General features: G+C 33.7%; 1 long non-coding RNA gene across 2 annotated transcripts in view; it reads left to right on the top strand.

The window, feature by feature from the left end:
- LOC125611368 overlaps window positions 1-21,830 on the top strand; it is a 139,064-nt gene that overhangs the window by 28,813 nt on the left and 88,421 nt on the right. The window contains exons 1-2 of one of the 2 annotated variants that reach the window (XR_007341528.1): window positions 6,308-6,386; window positions 9,797-9,953. This is a non-coding gene — a long non-coding RNA (uncharacterized LOC125611368). Of the gene's footprint in view, window positions 1-6,307; window positions 6,387-9,796; window positions 9,954-21,830 lie in introns of those variants that run through there. The other variant, XR_007341527.1, reaches the window with a different exon arrangement.

The following is a 21,830-nucleotide window of genomic DNA, read 5'->3' as shown; positions in this document are numbered from 1 at the left end:
AAAAAAAAAAAAAAAAAAAAAAAAAACAGAATGTTCTCACTTCTTGAGATACCAGGATACCAGCTATGGCTCCCTTCTACCACCAAGGGGAAATCTATGTTACCCCTTTTTATATAAACCTTCTTTCTTTCTTTATTTATTAATTCTTTGCTTTATTTAAATAATCCTGCTTTATTTATGCTTGCCTCAGTGAGCTTCTCTAATGTTATACTTCAACATGCGAGGAAGCAGAACTCCTTACTAGTAACTGGTGGTATCAATTTGTGACAACATGGATGAATCAGATAACACTAACTGAAATTAGCTAGATACACAAAGACAAATAAGGCAAGATCCTGCACATGCAATCTAAAATAATCTATCTCTTAGAAGCAGAGAGTTCCCAGGATCTGAAGAAAGTTTGGGAAGATGTTGGTCAAAGAAAAGAAAATTTCAGTTAGATTGAATAAGTTGAAGAGATCTATTGTACAATATTTTGATTATATTCTATAACAAAAGTACTAATTGCAGATTTTAAGGGTTCTCACAACAAAAATAAGATAGTGCATGTTAATGAGCTTGAGTTATGTATTCCCAATATTTATTTCAAAACATCATGTTGTGCATGATAATAGATCTAATTTTTAATTGTTTATTAAAAGTGAATAAAAAATAAAAAAACAGAATGTTCTCACTTCTTGAGATACCAGGATACCAGCTATGGCTCCCTTCTACCACCAAGGGGAAATCTATGTTACCCCTTTTTATATAAACCTTCTTTCTTTCTTTATTTATTAATTCTTTGCTTTATTTAAATAATCCTGCTTTATTTATGCTTGCCTCAGTGAGCTTCTCTAATGTTATACTTCAACATGCGAGGAAGCAGAACTCCTTACTAGTAACTGGTGGTATCAATTTGTGACAACATGGATGAATCAGATAACACTAACTGAAATTAGCTAGATACACAAAGACAAATAAGGCAAGATCCTGCACATGCAATCTAAAATAATCTATCTCTTAGAAGCAGAGAGTTCCCAGGATCTGAAGAAAGTTTGGGAAGATGTTGGTCAAAGAAAAGAAAATTTCAGTTAGATTGAATAAGTTGAAGAGATCTATTGTACAATATTTTGATTATATTCTATAACAAAAGTACTAATTGCAGATTTTAAGGGTTCTCACAACAAAAATAAGATAGTGCATGTTAATGAGCTTGAGTTATGTATTCCCAATATTTATTTCAAAACATCATGTTGTGCATGATAATAGATCTAATTTTTAATTGTTTATTAAAAGTGAATAAAAAATAAAAAAATAGTAAGTAATGTGTCGCAGGCCGGCTGCAGCAATATAAGGGGGGGGGTGTGACAAACAACTTGTGTACATTGATACAGCAGGAGTGGGAGCCATTTATTGTAGGACAGGAGGGTTATATATACATTACACAAGGCTTATCTTAATTAACATAAACTAGATACAGCAGTCAAACAATAAGGAATCTCCACACTTAATGGCTCGCTGGCCTTACTTTACAAACCACTCCCTCTGGCAAAATGCCAGGCACCATCTTGATTTGTTTATAGACCCTAACAGTAATGAATCTCCTACCAAAAGAAAATGGCATGGGGGTGTTTCCATTAATAGAAAAATGCATGGAATTTTAAAGAGATGATAATGTTATTGCTAGGCAACCTTTATTCCTTAAGTTTGCTCCTATATTTCTATTTGTAAGTTTTAGTGTAGGCAATATACTTCTCAACTCTTCATGAGATAATGTATATTCACATGAGAAACTAAAGATAAAAAATTGATCCTTTAGTTTTTTAATATTTTATTTGTAAAATGAACCAATATACCAGGACAACTGTGTACAAGGCTAGGTATTACATTTATATATCACATGTAGGTTGAAAACTGTCCATTGCAGATGTGGGTATTGAAATGAGAGGTTGCAGATGATAGCAAGAGGTGGTTAAAGGAGGCTTGCTTACGAAAATGAGGTTTGAGGAATAGACAGGATTTATCCAAGAAGAATAGACAGGATTTGTCCAAGAAGGAACAAAACAGGTATAAATGGGCTTGTTCACAGGTGAAGAAACCAGTTTAGCCAGATTTAGCTATGATTCTTTTCAGCACAATGAAAACAGAATAAAAGAGGTTAAAATGATGTCATATTGTTGCTACCTCTGAAAAAACATAATTGTACATATTATTTCTATCATTCAATTAGGTAAATATTTTGTTCCTGTAGGGTAGATCATTGGGTAAGGTAAAAGGGGATATTTGGGAGACAATGTTGAGAAAATGATAAGAAATTTGTTTCACAGAATCCAGATGGCATTTAGAATAGGCATTCTAACATTACTCTACAGAAAAAGTATTTATTAAGAAATAGTTGCATGGAGCAGGTTTCCAGAAAGAACAAAAAATGTATTAGAGGGATGGGGATGTGGCTCAAGCGGTAGCGCACTCGCCTGGCATGTGTGTGGCCCAGGTTCGATACTCAGCACCACATACAAAGATGTTGTGTTCGCCGAAAAGCTAAAAAATAAATATTAAAAAATTCTCTCTCTCTCTCTCTCTCTCTCTCTCTCTCTCTCTCTCTCTCTCTCTTTAAAAAATGTATTAGAGTCCCAAATAATGATTTTAATAGGAATGTTTTGTCATTTTAGTCAAGCCATGCAAATGATTTCTAACAATTTATTCTCAGCTCTAAATAACCCAAAGTTGCTCTCAGTTACTGATTTGTGTAGTGTGAATTATGCTCACAAACATCCATTACTTTTCCTCTAGGGTAGCTCTCTGGACAACTAATTTTTTTTTTAATCTTTGATTGTTCAGCTTCTATATATTCTCATTCTTCCACTCACATTTTCTCAAAACATAGAGGACCATTCTCTTTCTATCACTAAACTAGCTGTATCTGTTATGATCAGTAACATTTCTTTCTTTTATAACATTTTAAAGCTTTTCAAAACCAAAAGATACTGTAAACAAATGCCTATTCCACAGTTGGTGGGTGTGAGGATGAGAAGAGAGGGGAAGGGCCTAGGAAATATATCTCTGCCACTAAATCAGAAATGGTCCAGATGCTTCAACAATAAAAACAATAAAGCAACAGTTCAGTTCTCTTCCAGCTTTACTTATTAAGATCTTTTCCTTTTCCTATAAATAAGAGCAAGAATAGAATTATAAATTGCAAAAGGAATGGAGCAAGCAATTGCCCATGTTATAAATGAATGTAGCTTATAGTGTTATTTCAGAAGGAATTTGTTCTGGCTTCCTTCAGCAATGCAAATATCCTCTACATCAGGTGTCATTTTTTTATATTACAATGACTGACTAGGCTATTGTGGGTTTATTATAAGAAAAATCATTTTAAATGACAGCATAAGAGCTATTGGGATATGACCTGAGAGGTTAGTAGGCCATGGGCTAATTTCTTATGGGAAAGAGATGCTTTGCATTTTCATTCACCTGGAAAGAAGGGTCAGAGTAATTGGACAAGTCTGAAATTCCTGAACTTTGCAAGGGGCACAGGTGAAAATATAACTGGTGAAAATTGGAGGCTAATTATCTTTAAGCTATGAAATAGGGACCACATATATTCTTCTGCATAAAGTGAGAATTTGAAAACAATTCAATGGTACTGATAGTAAATACAAGTTTTTGAAATTCCAAAAATTTCAGACTATGCTGATTTGAATGGCAATTTCTACTCTGGGCAATGTTTTGGTAAGACAATAAACTAATAAATTAAAATATCTAAAAAATATACTTGCTTTAGTAAGACTCTTCAGCTATTGGTAATTTAGTGATTTCTGCATTAATAAACTGTATAAATTAGTACTACTTTCATAGTCTAAATTATAGATTACTTAATACACTTAACAAGGCAAAAAAAATAATTTTTGTGACCACTCTTCAGAGTATTTTATAGGCAAAAAAAGACAAAATTTTCATTTAATTTTGACCCAAAATATCACTTACTGAGACATTTTATATATATATATATATATATATATATATATATATATATATATATATAATTTTTTAGTTGTTGATGAATCTTTATTTTATTTATTTATATGTGGTGCTGAGAATCAAACCCAGTGCCTCAAACATGCTAGGCAAGCGCACTTCCATTGAGTTACAACCTCAGCCCATTATTAGATATTTTTAAAAATCTGAGGAAGTGAACTTTGTAGCATAGTGCAAGGAAGAAATTAGCAGCAGCTTTTGAATTCTGGTCAAGATGTGTGTGCAGATAGATTAGGAAAGCTTTTAAGAATCAGTGCTCCATTTATCATGACAGAGAGGAAAGAAAAAGTTGACACATAAGTATACCAAAATTAATTTAAGTTTTACAATTACATCTCTTTTATGATGAGAGTACAAAAAAAATGTACTTTGAGATAAATTGGCTTGGAAGTGACTAATTTAGGTCAGTTATTAACTTTATCTTGCACCCATCAAAGCAAGGATGTATCATTTTAGAAATCAAAATCTGGAACTCTAAAGCCTTCCAAGTATATTATGTATTGACTCCCCAGTTGGAATCCTCCTCTCTGTCAATTTCCCTGTGATATTTATTGTATTTTCTGACATTCACACAATTAAAATATTATCCATACAGTATAAATAAAATCTGAGGCTGGAAAGATTAATGTGCAAAGAGAATCAGCAATTGAAAGGAGGTGGCAGTGGACGTATTATACTATTGCATAATCAGATAGCAAGTATTAATATGGCTTCCAGAGTTCATCATGCAAGGAAGACTCTGCCCTGAAGGCAGATGAACCAAAATTCTTAAAAAATAGTGCACGTCAATATTCTCAGCCTAAATGGCTTACTTTGCATTATAAAAACAAGTCACCTGATTGTGCCACCTCTTCATCTGGTTTACTAATATGTAAAATCTATATAAATGCTATTTTTGCTATTCCTCATCTCTCTTATTGATTGGGTGTGATATGATTAATTTGGGGAGGCTTCAGCATAATCATTAGACCCTCACCTCCAGCCTGTCAATACACATCTGCCTTAGTCCCTGACCCTCATTTTTATCATCCAGCATTAAATCACAACTCTGCTGCAAGTTTTGTTCTGATTTTGTTCCTTAGTTTGGTTACAGATTCTCCATTTTATTCCTTTGTAGTTCTGCTCAGAAGTTTTGAGTTCTTAAACTACTCTGCATAATTCTAATTTTACTTTATATATGGAATTTTAAAGCAAACCTGTATGATACCATAATGAATTCTAAACTCATTAGCATTGCTGTCCTTTCATAACAACTCTCATTTTATGCTATTTTCACAATGTTTCTGCCTCATGCAGGAAAAAGAGCAGTAACTAAATGAATATGCAAAATCAACAATTTTCCTATAAATACTGCATGAGTTAATTTAAGTCTTGCTTAAAATTTCTAGAACACATCCAACAGGTGACATGAGTTGATTATCATTGGTGTATAAAAGCATGCTAATAATTTTTAAAAGGGTCAATAAAAACAGACAAAGAATAATAATAGTAATTGACAAAAGAAATACAAATCTGGTAAAGATATATTCAAATGTGCTATTTGGTGAGAATTTTATAAATAGGCAATCTAATGCATTGCTTATGGAAATGGAAATTGGCATAAATGTTTTCAGGGGGGATTTGAAAAATTCAACTTTAAAACTTTAAAAAAAAACCATAAAAATTTGATACAATAATTAAAGTTATGGATTTTTTTGTTAAAAAACATGAATATATACAAGATCTCTGTACAAAGAAAACAGAAAAATGCCAAAGTCTAAATACCCAAAAAGGGTGTGGAATGAATAAATAATCTTGAAAAATATTGAAATATAGCCTAGTAGAACAGTGGATTAGGCACTAGAATTAGGTTGCTTGAATTCCAGTCATAAACTCTGACTTATGATCTCTCCAGCTTTCCTAATTAGTTTAAACTCTTTGTACCTTAGTTTTCTCATTTTTGGAATGTGGGTAATAATAATACCTAACTAAAAATATTAAGGACATTCAATTATATAATACTACAAGCATTTGGAACATTGTCTAGTATATAGGAACACTCAGTAAAATGTAGCTATTATTTGATGATCTATTATATACTCATAAAACCAGGTTGTTAAATGTTGGTAATATGAAAATTATTATATATGAATTATATATATTATATATTATAATTGAAATGTTATTTATACATGCTTATTATATATGAATACGCATGTATAAATAACATTTCAATTATAAAGTCAATATTTTTAAACTACCTCCTAATGATTTCCCCCTTTTTAGTAGTTCAGTTTCTTTTCTACAGCCCCTGTTTACCTGCACCTTCAGGAAACAGGAGACTGAAGGGTCACCTGGGGAAAGAAGAGCAGAGAAATGAATTCCAGGTACTGTAGTTTAGTTAAGTAACACCAGTTCCCCAATAACATGTTTTAAATTTCAATCACCATAGCATAATTAGTTATGGATGATTACCAAACATCAGCTCCACCACTAGTTCTTAAGTCTACAAATCTTATATAACAGTAGTTCATTGTTATGGTTTGCATATAAGGTGTCCCTTAAAATCTCCTGTTTTAATTCAGGAATGTTCAGAGGGGAATTGACTGGATTATGGGAATTGTAAGGCATTAAATCTATCCTAGTTTGAATGAACTAATATTCACCTATAGACAGGTGGGGTGTGGTTAGTGGAGGCAGATCTCTGAGACTGTGCCCTAGAAGGTTCATCTTCCCCTCAGTATCGTCTTTCTGTTTTCCAGTCACTATCAGGTGAGCGGTGCACCTCCCCATACCCTCTGCCATGATGTTCTACCTCACCTTGGACCCAAAGAGATGGATTTGGCTGACCAAGCATTTAACCTCTGAAACCACTAGCCCAAACGAAACTTTTCTTCCATCTGAATTTTTCATGTCAGGTGTTTTGGTCACAGTGACAAAAAGTTGACTAACATATTCATTACCAATCACATCCTTGAAAGCCTGACAGGGATTGGGCATTATGCAACTGCTAGCTCATGTGCTATAGATAGCAAAACATGCAGCTGTATGTTCTGCCTGGGGATAAATTCATCTAATGTTTTACAGAAATGTATAATAAAAGGGTGAAACTGCCCAACAAAGATAAAAATGCAGTTTTAAAAAACAAGCAAACAAACAAACAAAAAAGATATTTCTGGAAGTGAAATATCTTATTTGAAAGTGAATGGAGTTATAGAAGCAGGGCCTGACTATGGGTACATTGACACAGCTACCATGTTGACACTGCAAGAGAATTTAGGTACCAGCTATGGCAACAGAGTTAAATTGACTTTACCAACACAAAAAAGGAAAGTGGTTTTCACATAAAGGATAAAGCTGTCCTAGAGAAATTGATAACAGCAAAAGCCTTTACATGAAAAGGACTATTGAGGATATTTCATGACATTGAAGATCAAAAGGAGAAAATGTTGATACTGTTCCAAACTTAGAAAGGAATATACAACTTTGAAAGTATAGTAAAGATTCTCAGTAATCATAAGTTATATAAGGAAAAGAAGACAATCTGTTCAAATTACTCAATTTTTTTACAAAGAAATAAAATAATTCTTAATGTTTCTAACATTTTCAAATATGCTGTGTTAAATAATCAACAGCTTTACTGTTCTTGTCATCTTCTATGCATTTATAATCGACAACCAGAACAGTTAAAATTTTTGATATACATTTGTATAGATGAAGAAACTAGCCACAGTGGTGCATACCTGTAATCCCAGTAACTCTGAAGGTGAAGGCAGGAGGATCTCATTTTCAAGGCCTGGCTGGGTATCCTACTGAGACCCGGTCTCAAAATTTTAAAAATAATTTAGAAAGAATTGGGGATGTAGCTGAGTAGTGAAGTATTCCTGGTTTCAGATCCCTCCCTAAAAAGAAAGGGTCAAAGAGCAAAGTAGTTTTCCCTTTGATTCTTAATATTGCTTTGTGTGATTTGGGTTTGCCTAGTAACTTTATGTTACCATACATCTATGCAAAGTGAGGACTGTTTGTATATGATATAAAGGCAGTAAGGGAGAAAAGGGTAGAGAGATGCTCTTCTAGGCAGAATTGAGGAAGAGAAGCAACTAAGACTATTTTATTTCATAGGAGTATTCTGCACCACACAAGGATTTGGGTTGAAACCATCAGAAATATTTGGGAAAATTCTAGAATCTAGAGGGACATTGCTCTTTATTTCTAAGGACATAGATAAGAAAAAGCCAAGCCTTTGAGAGAAAACATCAGCCAACAGGAGTTTAAGGAGCAGTCAAGAGATAGTGTGATTGCATAAGGACATCTAGTGGAAGAGGTTTAGAATTTGTTAGGTGACCCAGTGGAAGACAATATTTGTCCTGTTGCTTAAGACAGGGGTGGAAAACCCAGATAGTGGATGTGGTTGTATAGTGGCACTCCCTTTCTCCACAGAAAAGTTTTAACTGGTCTTCTCCAGAAATCTTCACCATGGTTGATTTTAAGACTGTCATCAAAAGAGTCTCTACAAAAGAGTTCAATGTAGATAAACTTTCTATTTTCATGTTGCCCTATTTTACTTGGCCACTGGCTGGGAAGAAATCAGCACTCCAGGTGCTGGACACCCTCTTACCTGTTTTTCACAAACATGTTTCCAGTATAGTAGTTTGTAGAAATATGGAAACAAGGCCTCTGGACTTGAGCTGAGGCTTCATAGAGATGTCTACATTTCTAAGGTAAGAGAAATTACCAATTGGGCTCCATGGTAACAGCTGGCAGGGGGAGGAAAGAAAGGGGAGAAGAAGCTCTCCCCTTCTCGGGTATTAGCCTTGAAGGATTAACTTGCCCAGAACAGTGAAAGAAAAATACTGCTTTTATGTGAACTTCTGAATATTGTGAACTTCTGAGCCCCTCCCCTTACATGCTGGGTATAAAATTCTGAAACTACCTGAACTTGGGGTTCGGGGGATTGATTGATTTCAGCAAAAGCTGTGTCCTCTGAACCTGTCTGCAGCCAAATAAAACTGTTTCCTGCTATCTTCAGTGCCTAGCCTGATCTGTCCCCACAACAGTTGTACTAGAGCTAGTAGATGGATCAAGTGTCAAACTGATTAACTTTCTGGGAAGAGAGATTCAAGTGTGTCCTACAAGTGGCCAGGAGGGCAGTCTAGGAATTGTGTTAGCTGCTGTGCACTAGGTATTTGCAGGAGAAATGAGCTATCCTTCACCTGAAAGTTGGAGGAAGCCACTGGAAATAGGAAAAATTTTCACAATTTCAACAACTACACACAAAAAAATAGGTAACATTTACTCCTGAGCTCAAAAACTACCTTAGGTGTACACCTTAGCAGCTCGGGAGGCTGAGGCAGGAGGATTGTGAGTTCAAAGCCAGCATCAGCAATTTTAGCTAGGCCACAAGCAACTTAGTGAAACCCTGTCTCCAGACAAAATATAAATAAGGGTAGGGGATGTGGTTCAGTGGTTAAGTGCCCCTGGGTTCAATCCCTGGTACCCCCCAAAACAAACAAATAAAAACAAACAAACAAATAAAAAACCACCTCAGGATTAAGGGAGGGAAATATTTTAAGAGTGACTTAAATTTTGAACTGACTGAATATTTATCTGAGACATTTTTGATCCTGAATTGGGTGAGAAAAAGATTTGATTTTTGCATACCATAGGTTTAAATTTTGAACTCTCTAGGATCATCTACAAAGACTGAAAATGTGATTCTTCTAAAAATTAACTTACTTTCAAAGCAATGAGATTCATACTGAACGGCAATTTCTTGATGTTGTTCTCTGTTTTCTAGATTTCCAGAGATAAGTGCATGTTATTTCTTAGGAGGCGAAATGTTTCTTACAGAATCAAGTAAGAACAAACAAGAAGTGAGTCTTGCAATTAGAACTGGGCCTTGGAAGTGCTGAATAGAAGATCTGAGATTGTTTCTTCTGGAAAAGATAAATAAGGTAAGGACAATAATGTCTGTCTTATCTACCTAACATGTTAATGTATTTGGAAAATCAAGTGAGATAACCTAACATGGTTTAGTGCCAGACAAAGTTTTAGGTTTATTATGGAACTACAGCATGAAAACGAAAATAGATATTGAAATTGTCCAAACAAATTGATTTGTATAAATGGAAATGAGATAATTCATATGAAAGGAAGAATTACAAGCAGTAAAGTCTACTCATTTTATTTCATTTCTTAGAAACATTGTTTTTCCAAATATGAGTCCAGGAGAACAACAAAGGCCAGTTATATTTTTTGTGGTAAAAATATTGCCAACTTAATACATAGAATTTTCAATCCTCCAAGACTGTTGTATGGGAAGATTCTAAAGTATGCTATAATAGAGGGCCACTGCCCTGTCGATAGTTACGCTGAGCACAGTGGAGACGGGCCAGTTGCTACATAATTACATCCCTGAAGCTGGGAGTTCTGTTTCAGATAATTCTAGCACATGAAATGCAATATCATTAATGTCATTTCATGCTCAGATGAGAAAAGTACTGAGATTGCCTTGCTTAAGAGTAGCCTAAAAAAAGAAAGGGAAAGAAAGTAAAACTTGCAAAATCAATGTTGCTATATTTTCCCTTAATTCTTCTAAGTCTTGTTTTACTTTCATACTAAAAATAGACTGAATGTTACTGATTTTATTTCTCCTTTCATTCATACATCAAATTTTATGGAAGGTCTAAAACTAATGTCCATAGTTATTTATTGCAAGTTTATATGTGAAGTGTATATATATGCTTTTCTATCCTCTTTTATTGCTTGATTTTTAAAATACCTAAATAGAAGCAGTCTTTTTACAGATGTCTTTTCTTTATTGTAGCTTTACTTTCTTACTGTGGCAATGCATACACAACATTAAATTTACCAATTGGAAAATTCAGTGATATTTCATACCATTCTAATTTGATAAGGTCATCACCACTTTCTAGTTCCAGAGCAATTTTATCACTCCAAACACTTTTTTCCCCCAAAAAAATTTCTTAATAGTTTTATTTCAAGACAAATACTTAGTGAAAACAATAGTGGTTTATCAACATCTTGGGTGAAATTATTAAATCAAGGAGTATAAATGTTCTGTATTATTGACTGTATCTTTGATTCAGCATTCCTTTAAACTTGAGAGGGATATCAAAATTAATTTTTCTTTAAAAATATGCATTTCTATCAGATTATAGATTTAATACCTGTACATAATGAACATATTAGTACAATATAGAGTAGAAAAAACTATCTAAGACATTACTTTTCATTTTATTCTTTATGTTGTATCTTCAACTTAGTAAAATTATTTAATATTACTTTAAAGCTATTAGCATACAATGAAATGAAAAACAATTCCCAAAATATAGAGATCATATGTCAATACCATCTTTATACTGATAGATTTTATTTTGGTATAAAATACATACATAAATTTGAAAATAGTTTTTGGTTAACATTTATTTAAACACATTACCATAGGATTATCATATATTTGCATATCATACTTTTGCTAACTATCATAAAGACAAATAAAAGCAAAAAAAGGAGGCTTAATTATCACTGTTAAAAATGAGGGAAGAGATTTTTTTAAAAGATTATTTATTCATTATAGATATAGATAATATTGAGCTTCATTTTGACATTATTTTATAAGCCCCAAATGTAATTGGCTCCAATTCAATCCCGAGTGCTTCCATTTTCCCTTCCCTCCTTTCTCCCCCTATTCTCTTTTCTTTACTCTATTGATCTTGTATTTGTTTACAGTTTATTTACAATTGGTCAGATTAATTCCTTCATTCTTTCCTTTGCCAGTCCTTCCCCTTCAGTCTCCTACCTCTAATTCACTGATGTCTCTTCTGTTTTCATGGGATCCCCTGGCTTTTTCTTTTTTAAAACTTTTGCTTTTTTCAGGGGTCTAGTTTCTACATAGGAAAGAAAACATCAGACCCTTCACTTTTGGGGTCTTACTTATTTTACATAGCATGATGGTCTCCATTCTCATCCATGTCTGATCATAAGAAACCCTAGTTTTCTGTTAACATTTATTTAAACACATTACCATATCATTATCATATATTAGTTTACCATACTTTTGATAACTACTATAAAGACAAATAAAAGCAAAAAAACCCCAATGAGGCTTAATTATCACTGTTAAAAATGAACAAAGGGATTTAAAAAAATTATTAGTTCATTATAGATATCATCATATATATGGAGATATATATATATATATATATATATATATATATANTATAATATATATATATTATATATATTATATATATATATATATATATATATATTATATATATCACATTTTCTTTATACCTTCATCTGTTGATGAGCACAAGCTGGTTCTGTAGCTTGGCTAGTGTGAATTGTGCTGCCATAAACATTGATGTGTCTGCATCATCCCTACACTATGCTGATTTTATATTTTTTAAAAATATACCAAGGAGTGAGATACATAGATCACTCTATACTGCCTTCCAGAGTGGTTGTACTAGTATGCAGTCCCACCAACAATATATGAGTGTTCCCTTTTACCCACATCCTCAACAGCATTTGTGTTTGTGTTCTTCATAATTGCATTTCTGACTAGAGTGAGATGAAAACTGGGTGTAGTTTTGATTTGCATTCCCCTGATTGCTAGAAATGTTGAACACTTTTTCATATATTTATTGATCATTTGTAATATTTCTTTCAAGAAGTGTCTCTTTAGTTATTTTATTTTCTTATTAAATGGGTTGTATGTCTTTATTTATTCTTTCTTTTTGGTGTAAAGTTTTTTTATTTCTTTATATATTTTGGATATTAATTCCCTGAGGAGCAGGTGACAAAGATCTTCTCCCATTCTGTAGGGTCTCTCTTCTTACTCTTAAATGTTTACTTTGCTGTTCAGAAGCATTTTAAATTGATGCCATTCCACTTATTGATTCTTGGTTTTATTTCTTGAGCTTTAGGACTCTTGTTAAGGAAGTTGATGCCCGTGCCAGTATATTGGGGTGTTGAGCTCACATATTCTTCTAACAGTTGCAGAGTTTCTGGTCTAGTACCTATGTCTTTGATCCATTTTGGTTTGACTTTTATGTAAGGTCAGAGATAGGAATCAATTTTCATTCTTCTACATATGGATATTAAGTTTTCTTAGAAACATTTGTTAAGTTTTGTACAATATATGGAAACTTTCTTGATTATCAAATGATTATATCTATATAGGTTTGTCTCTATTCTATTCCATTATTTTCATGTCTATTTTCTTGCCAGTACCATGCTGTTTCTAATACTGTAATTCTGTAATATACTTTGAGGTTCAGTATTGTGATGCTTCCAGCATCACTGGGAAGAGATTTTCCTCCCTCCTTTCTTGTAATGCATTTACTCTAGAAAACTGTCATGGTAAATACTTTCTCCTCTCTTTAAACTATGTATAAATCCTTTAAAAAACAAGATAGGCTTTTTGTCAGTTTTATGACTTAGGAATGTCTTTTTCCAGTACCATGAGCTATCTTTGAAAATAGCATCCATCTTCTCCTTTCTGTGGGAAATTGGGAGCTTTTCTTCTGGATACAGTCAGTTAGAGAATGCAGAGGATCAACCCAACTTCCAGGTAAATTTAGCATGAACTATGGTTGTGAGAAATTGTGCTGTGAAGGTATTTTGCTTGAGGATTCATTACTGTGTATCTTAAAACATATATGTAATGGTTTGTATCTGCTTGGCTACAAAAATGGGTGAGATTTCTTTCTCTTTTGGTCATCTCTTGTTAGATTGTCAGCAATGTGCATCACAGTCTAATGTTTATTCAATAATAAAAGTTTCATTTTCTTCTACTACCTTGCTGAGAGTATTTCTGGGTTGAAAACTTTGTTTTAAGTTAGATTTCCCCAACACTATAAAATACTCCCCCATGAGAGATATAACTTAATTATGTAGCTATCCTTGAAAACTTTGGTTTTTAAAATATTATTATTTAAATAATATTGTGATGAAACAGTATATACTAATCTTCATCTGACTTTCCAGTTTCTTCAAACAAACTTCTTGGAAAGCAATTAATTGTGTAAAGGATCAACCTTTATTTAGACCCTTATTACATGTATGATAGTTTCATTTACTACATTATGGTCTTGAAGATATATAGAATTGAAATTCGTGAAAATCAAACAATAGATTTTAATGTTATAATGTGAATACTTTTTCAAGATAATTAGAGAACAATCCTATTCTTAATTACTTGTATAAATGCTTAATTTTTTGTCTTAAGTCTTCCATCAGGAGACTGTGTGTGTGTGTGTGTGTGTGTGTTTGTCCCCATTACCTGGCTAATTTAACTCACTGGAGGTTAATTATAATGTTTTAATTCTACTTTGTCTTAACAAAGAGTTTTATAAAGACAAACTTTCATCAATTATTTGTACTAACAGGCAGTTCATAATACTGATAAAATATATTGATATAAAATACTGATAAAATACTGATAAATAATAATGATAATAATTAAGTAGGTAAGCATTAAGTATAAGCATTTGTTTTTTGATATACTTTATTATCATACATTCTAGCCCTTTAAGGTTCTTTAATGTGACCTGAAACAGATAGAAAACCTCTTTAAATGTGTGGTTGAAAAGTGGGGTTGATGGCAATTTTGTAAAGGATTGAGTGGCAGGAGGTTATGATGTTGTCTTACCAATTTTCTTAAAACTTTCCCAATAAAGATTTAATGAACTGCTTGGTTTTCTTTTGCTAAAATTGCTATATAGCCAGTATTCCTATAAAGGGTCTAGGAAACTGCACTTAAATCTACATTTGGATTATTGGATTTCATCAATTATCACCTCTTTATTATGAAAAAGTCAATCATACCAAAAACTGAAAGCAATGGTTTAATGGATTGTCAAAAACACACCACTCAGCTTCAGAAATTATCAGCTCTTATTTCCTTTACACCTCACCCATTAGCTACTCCCAGACATTTATTCATCTATAAATATTTCAGCATGTATCTCCAGAAGATCTTTTAAAGAATATTAATTTTTAAATAATATAATTATATTTTTATTTTATTATATTACCATTTTTATGTCCCAATTTTTTGGTATTGTTATTTAGCATTTTTAGTATTATTATTAGTAGTTTCTTAATGTCATTCACATTTCCCTGGTAGTCTTTTATTTTATTGCAATTCGTTCAAATTGAGGTCCATATCAAGTCCACAGATTTTGAAGTGTTGATAGGTCTTTCAAGTCTTTATTTTATCTGTAGAGTCTCTCCCTACCTTTATTCTTTGAAATATTTTAAAAGAAAACAGTTCATTTTTATGTAGATGTTTTCCTTTTGTAGTGTGGATGTTGCTTTTTACAGCCCTGCAATATAAGTTCTCTCTGTATAGCCTACAAAATGATAGTTAATGACAGAGAACTGTTCAAACTCAAGTTTGATATTTTGGGGTTTTATACTTCTATCAGGAGACTGTGTGCGTGTGTGTGTGTGTGTGTGTGTCCCCATTACCTGGCTCATTTAACTCACTGGAGGTTAATTATAATGTTTTAATTCTACTTTTATGTCTTAACAAAGAGTTTTATAAAGAGAAACTTTCATCAATTATTTGCACTAACAGGCAGTTCATACAGGAAAAAATAGACATTGATTCTTTGCTTATTTTTGCTGTGTAATCATTTGATTATCTACCATCTTCCAAAGCTGATCAACAAACTTTAACATTTTAGTTTTATTTTTGGTATCATTTTAATTTTATGTATGAACTACATTAGAACAATTTCCTGCAATCCATATTCTTACTGGTTCTCAAAGTAATGCACATCTGACCAATGGTAGGCTCAAAGTGTTTACTGAATCCTTGGTCAGAAATCTCATTGTTGGTACTTTCTTTGACTTTTGGCTTCTTTGATTTTTGCCACTGCTCAGTTTACACATTTTTACCCTCCATCTAGAATCTGTTATTTCCCTAAGAAACTCTGGCTCATTTTTACAGGTGTATTGGGTGAATATATTCTAGCTACCAGGGATACTCATTGTAGTTGGATCATGTATCACTTATGTATTTTGATTCTCACTCTTTAATTATACCTTGCACCTTTTAGGAAAAAAAATTAAAATATTTAACATCTGGTATACTTTTTTTTTTTTGGTACTGGGGATTGAACTCAGGGGCACTCAACCAATGGCCACATCCCCACCTCGATTGTACATTTTATTTAGAGACAGGGTCCACTGAGTTGCTAAGTGCCTTGCCATTGCTGAGGCTGGCCTTGAAGTCATGATCCTCCTGACTCAGCCTCCTGAGCGGCTGGGATTATAGGTGTGTACCCCCATGCCTGGCTGGTATAGTTTTTAATTGTGTTTTGAGTTCTGCTGACAGATACAGCAGAGTTCTATTTTTCTCTATTACATTCATTTTTGAAAAATAGAAGATAAAAGAAAATAAAGTCTTGAAATATAAGATAAGTTTCTTATGAAATTCAAATTGTGCATTTTTTTTTGCAAAAAAGGAACACACCAAGGTAGCTGAGGGTGCCCATTTTAGTATTTTTGAAGTGCCAGATTAATTGCTCTTTAGTAAATTGATTCAGTTACTGTTACAATCTGAAGTACTATTGTTTTCTTTGTTTCAGTTGTTCAATATGAGCCCTGAAAATTAAACACTCTGTCCAACATCATTCTCTGAGATGTCTTCTCTTATTAATTGAACAGTTTAGAGATAAATACTATCAAAAGATTGTGCAAATATCTGTTCAATAGATAATATGTGAAAATCCAAATTTGATATAAGAAGCAATTTATGGTAATGATAGGATGAGGGTTAAAGTCTCAAAATTTGTAAGTTGAAAGTATAAGTGTTTTAGTTAGTGTTTTCACTGTTGTGACTAAAGGATTCGACCAGCAATTATAGAGGAGGAAGAGTTTATTTGAGGGCTCATGGTTTCAGGTGTCTTAGTCCATGGAAGGTTGGCTCCATTCCTCAGTGATGATGGTGAAGCTTAACATCATGGCAGGAGAGTGTGGTGGAGAGAAGCAGCTCACATCAAAGAGATCAGAAAGCAGGGAGAGACTCTACTCACCAAATACAAAAATATACCCAAAGCCATGCCCCAATTCCTACCTCCTCCAGCCATATCCTACCAGTTCAGTTACCACTCAGTTAATACTTATCAGGGAATTAAATCACTGATTGAATTAAGACTCTCACAACCCAATCATTTCTCCTCTGAACCTTTTTGCATTGTCTCACCCGTGAGCTTTTTGAGGGAACCACACATCCAAACCGTAACAATAAGCCATGTCTAAACTCCTAGATTAAAACTGTTAGTGAGCCTGATAATGCAATATAAGAAATGAAAGACAGACAATTTTGGTGGAAGGACATTTTCCCCATGTGATGATAGAATAATAAAATTGATCCTTGAGTAATGAAGCAGATTCTCCTTTAACCAAAAAATTTAAAATAAACAATGAAAAAATAAACACATATATGAATGAATAACTGAGTATCTCTGATGTGGTAGAATCTTCACTCATCCAGGCTAATGAGGACACTCTAATTTAGAACCACTTCAAAGAAAAAGGAAGGGATACCAGCCAAACTTACTTAATACCAAATATATTTTTGCAGCCCTATTTGCTGTGTTGATGTTAAAGAATACCAGAATACCCTGACCTAATTTGCAGTTCTCTTTCTCCCTTTATCAGACATGGACCAATCTTTATGGGCTGATCTCAGAATGAAAAGTGCATATCCAGCACCATATTTGAATTTCTATTTCACCAAATTCTTAAATCTTTTCAGACATTAGCATTAGCATTTTGATTTTGTGATGGTGCTCTCATCTGTTTATAGGGTTGCCTCCCTGGTCTCAAGGCAATGGTGAACACTCTGCAGCAGCACAATCATCTTAATTTAGTTGAACATAAGGTTTTCCTACTGAGAAAGCCTGCAGTGGAGCTGAAATACTACTGTGAAATTTCTCATTACCCTAAAAACATATTCTCAACATCTAAGTTTCTTTCTTATATGTGATATGGGGATACAGAATCCACTGTTTACTGTACTGGTAAGATCTTTTTAAGAGGACTGTAGAAATGTCAGTTCCCTATTATGTAGGAATCTTGGAAAGTCTAGGTGCTAAACCCACTGGGCCACACTGGAATGACTTTGCTTATATGAAATACTAACAAAACTAGATTCTTGGAAGTCATGATTAAATTAAAGCACTTGCATCCTCTTTTTGTGCTTTGCTCACACATTGCATCTCCTCCTCCTCCTCTTCCTCCTGCTCCTCCTCCTCCTCCTACTTCTTCTTCTTTTTACATTTCATCAGTTATTCTCAGCTTAGATGTTTGGTCCCATGGTTATCTATCATCCACGCCTCTTACCTTTGGTTCTTTATATTGGATCTTAGTTGCCATTGAAATTTAGGATATGCAGAAGCCAGTTTTCTGTCTCATAGTCCCCTCTCTAAATGACATGCCTCTCCTGTCCTGTCTCACTTAATTCTGTCAACAACTCAATTTAGACTTCTAGCCTCAAGGTCAATGAGGGAATAAATTGCTCTTTTGATAAGTCACCTATTTTGACGACTTTGTCATGGAAGTCTTAGAAATCTTACAGAGCATCTGTTTTTGTTTGGATCTGGAATGTCTTGCATTGTATTGAAAGCATGGACCCCAATGCAGTCATGATCAGAGGTAGGGTTTTCAGGCAATAGTTGAATTATGTAGGCTCTACACTTATCAGTGGATTAATCCATCAAATAGACTGATAGCTCAATGAACTTCCAGAAGTGGGAACCCAGTTGAAGGAAGTAGGTCACTGGAGGGGGAATTCCCTGGAGGAGTTCATGCCTTTTTTCTCTCTTTCTGCTTCCCTGCTGCCATAAGCTGAGAAACTTTTCTTCACCATATTTTTCCATCATAATGTTCTGCCTCATGTGGGCCCAGAGCAAGGAAACCAGCCAACTATGGACTAAATCCTCTGAAACCATGAACCAAAACATTTTTTTCCTCCTCTACATAGTTATTGTCAGGGATTTTTGTTTTGTTTTGTTATAGCACCTAAAACAGAGATCTAATTCTGTCTCATGTGCCAAATAAAACAGCTCATTTCCCATTCTTCCCAATCTCCCATGTTTTTACTATGCACCCAAATAGTCTCACCAAAAAAATGAGAATCACCTTTAATGTTTTCTATATCAATATTTTAACCAGGGCCTGTGAATGTTTTTTATTCTTATGACAAATATTCTTTAAACAATTAAACATAGCACATATTATTCTGGATAAGGGAGAAATAGAAACTAAACCAGATCATTCTATACTATTAAAAGATCATGACACATTTAGTGGTTGGAGAAACAGAAAAAAAGTCAAACACAAGTAATCAATAACACAAATATACTACAAATATTAAATGGTAATAAATAGTCATATTCAAAAAACAGAGATGAAATAAGAATCTGGGATAAGAGGTGGCGATGAGCTATGGTAGAACAAGAATGGTAGCCACATGAGTTCAAAGAATGAAGATAATAGCAAGCCCAAAGTTTCAAAGACTGGAAAAATTTTGTCATTTTAGGGGGAAGGAAAATATCAGTGTAACAAGAATAGAAGAAAGAGGTGGGAGAAAATGGCCAGGTATTGCAGGGACTAGACTATGCCACAGGAAACATTTTATTGTAAGTGCATTAAGTTGCACCCATAATCCATTTTTTTCTAAAAAAAAATTATTTGTTTTAATTAGTTTTATACATGATAGCAGAACGCACTTATATACTTTGATATATCATACATAGATGGGATATAAATTTCTAATTTTTCTGAGTATACATATTGTAGAATCACATTGGTCATACAGTCACATATACATACTTAAAGTAATAATGTCTGTTTCATTCTACTATCTTTCTTATCCCCATATCCCCTGTCTTCCCCTCCTAATCAATTTTTTAACCATTCCTATTCCTTAGTTCAAATCAACATCATCTTGTTTTTGTATATCATCAATAACTACCAAATTAGCTTGCATTTTTTCTCTTTCAGCAACTATATTGATATAGGTTGAATTGAGATCCTACTCAAAAATCCCTCAATGGCTTCCTCTTGTGCTTAGAATAAAATCTAAGACTTTACCATGACTAGAGTAAAAATCAAGTGAGTTTACACTTATGAAGCACCAGAAGCAGGGCTTGACTCATAGGCAGGAGTCAAGGAATTAAATGTCTTCCTTTACCAACATGACATGGCATCACCTCATGTCTAGACCAATGCTTCTTTTCTGTCAAGAGAGTTTTGATACAAGATGCAAGATGACTATGCAAGATGACTGTGATACATGGGCCACATATCCATAGGATCCAGAACAAAAAGTGGGTTCTGATCATGGAAAATAAAGAATAGTGGAGATTAGAGAATTGAAGGATAGATATGTGGGGTTTCCATCATGATTGCTGGATCTTTTGATTTAAATTTTTTTCCCCAAAGGGAAGCCAGAAATTATACACTTACAAGAAATATCTGAATTTGTAAGTACTGTCATTTAACTAAACATTATTTTTTAATTGTGCATGTCTATAAGTACTCATGCACATGTCAAATTTGACAATTAGCTGATAGTGGGTCAGTTTTAGAAACCTGGAATGGGAAGAAAGTCTTTGGTGAGACTTATATTAGACCAATATTTTTTGATAAGGGCATGAGAAGGAAAGAGCTTTGAATCCTTTAATTTTGTTCAAGGAAAATAAATCCAAGTTCTTGAGATAAATATCAAACATTTGTGACTGGTTTTGCGCAAGTAATAAATATTACGCATTCTCAATACATATATAAACCAATCACAGTTCTAAAACATTTTTACTTACTCAATACTTAAAAAAACCTGTGTTAAGAGACGAACTATTTTTATCTTTTTTATGAAGGGGAGAAAAAATCCCAATCTAATGATGTAGCTAGAATCTCACTTCTAGGAAGAGATATGGAAGGCCAAGAGTCATGTGATACGGAGCAGAACAGTGTTACAAGAGGGAGGGTGTGAGGCTGATGAAGCACAGGGATGATTGCCTGTCCCCATGGGCCATTTCTAGGAATTTCAAAACACCATAAAGTGGGCCCATCATAGCTTTAATAATAACTAGGAAAGCGTGTGTGCTGTTTCACTCCACTAATGCTTGTATATATTGTCAACTTTCTCCCCTCATCTTCATGCTGTCCACACCAGCCCATCTGTTCCATCACCACTTAGAAGAGGGTGTTACTCCATCCCCAGGGATGCTGAAGCAGAAGGCTGCAATGATATCATAGTGATTGTTTTTAAAAATCAGATTTACACAGAAAATGCATTGCCAGCAAGAACTCTGTCAGGTCACAGCTGTTTCACAGTGAGTCATCCATCACTCTAAGGATTATCCCACATGGACCAAAGCAATGCAATCCCACACACCAGGGAATAAATAAAGTTGTGTAAAGTCGAGGATGCCTCCACCAAATATCTGTGGTGGTTAAGTAAAGAGCATGCAGTAATGCTGCATCAACACACTATGCATTTTTCTTCAAAGAACTCTGAGAATATAAACTTTGAAAATAAATGATCACTTTGTGTGGAAAGTGTTGCATTCTACGTGAGTCTTTGAAATTTCCTTTCTTGTGCCAAACAAGGAAAAAAAATTGTTTCTCAAACAACATTTAATGGAACTTACCAACAGACCCTTAATATGCCTGATAGGAGGAAGAGACAGTTGTCACAATAACAGAATTTGAATTTGATCCAGAATTTCTGAAATTACCAAAATATGTTCTTCAATTTCATTTCATGGAGCCTAAAATTTCCA

Source organism: Marmota marmota, unplaced genomic scaffold (assembly GCF_001458135.2).
Source record: "Marmota marmota marmota unplaced genomic scaffold, marMar, whole genome shotgun sequence".
NCBI lineage: Eukaryota > Metazoa > Chordata > Mammalia > Rodentia > Sciuridae > Marmota > Marmota marmota.
The sequence above is the reverse complement of the archived record's forward strand: the minus strand, read 5'-3'. Positions and strand labels throughout refer to the sequence as shown.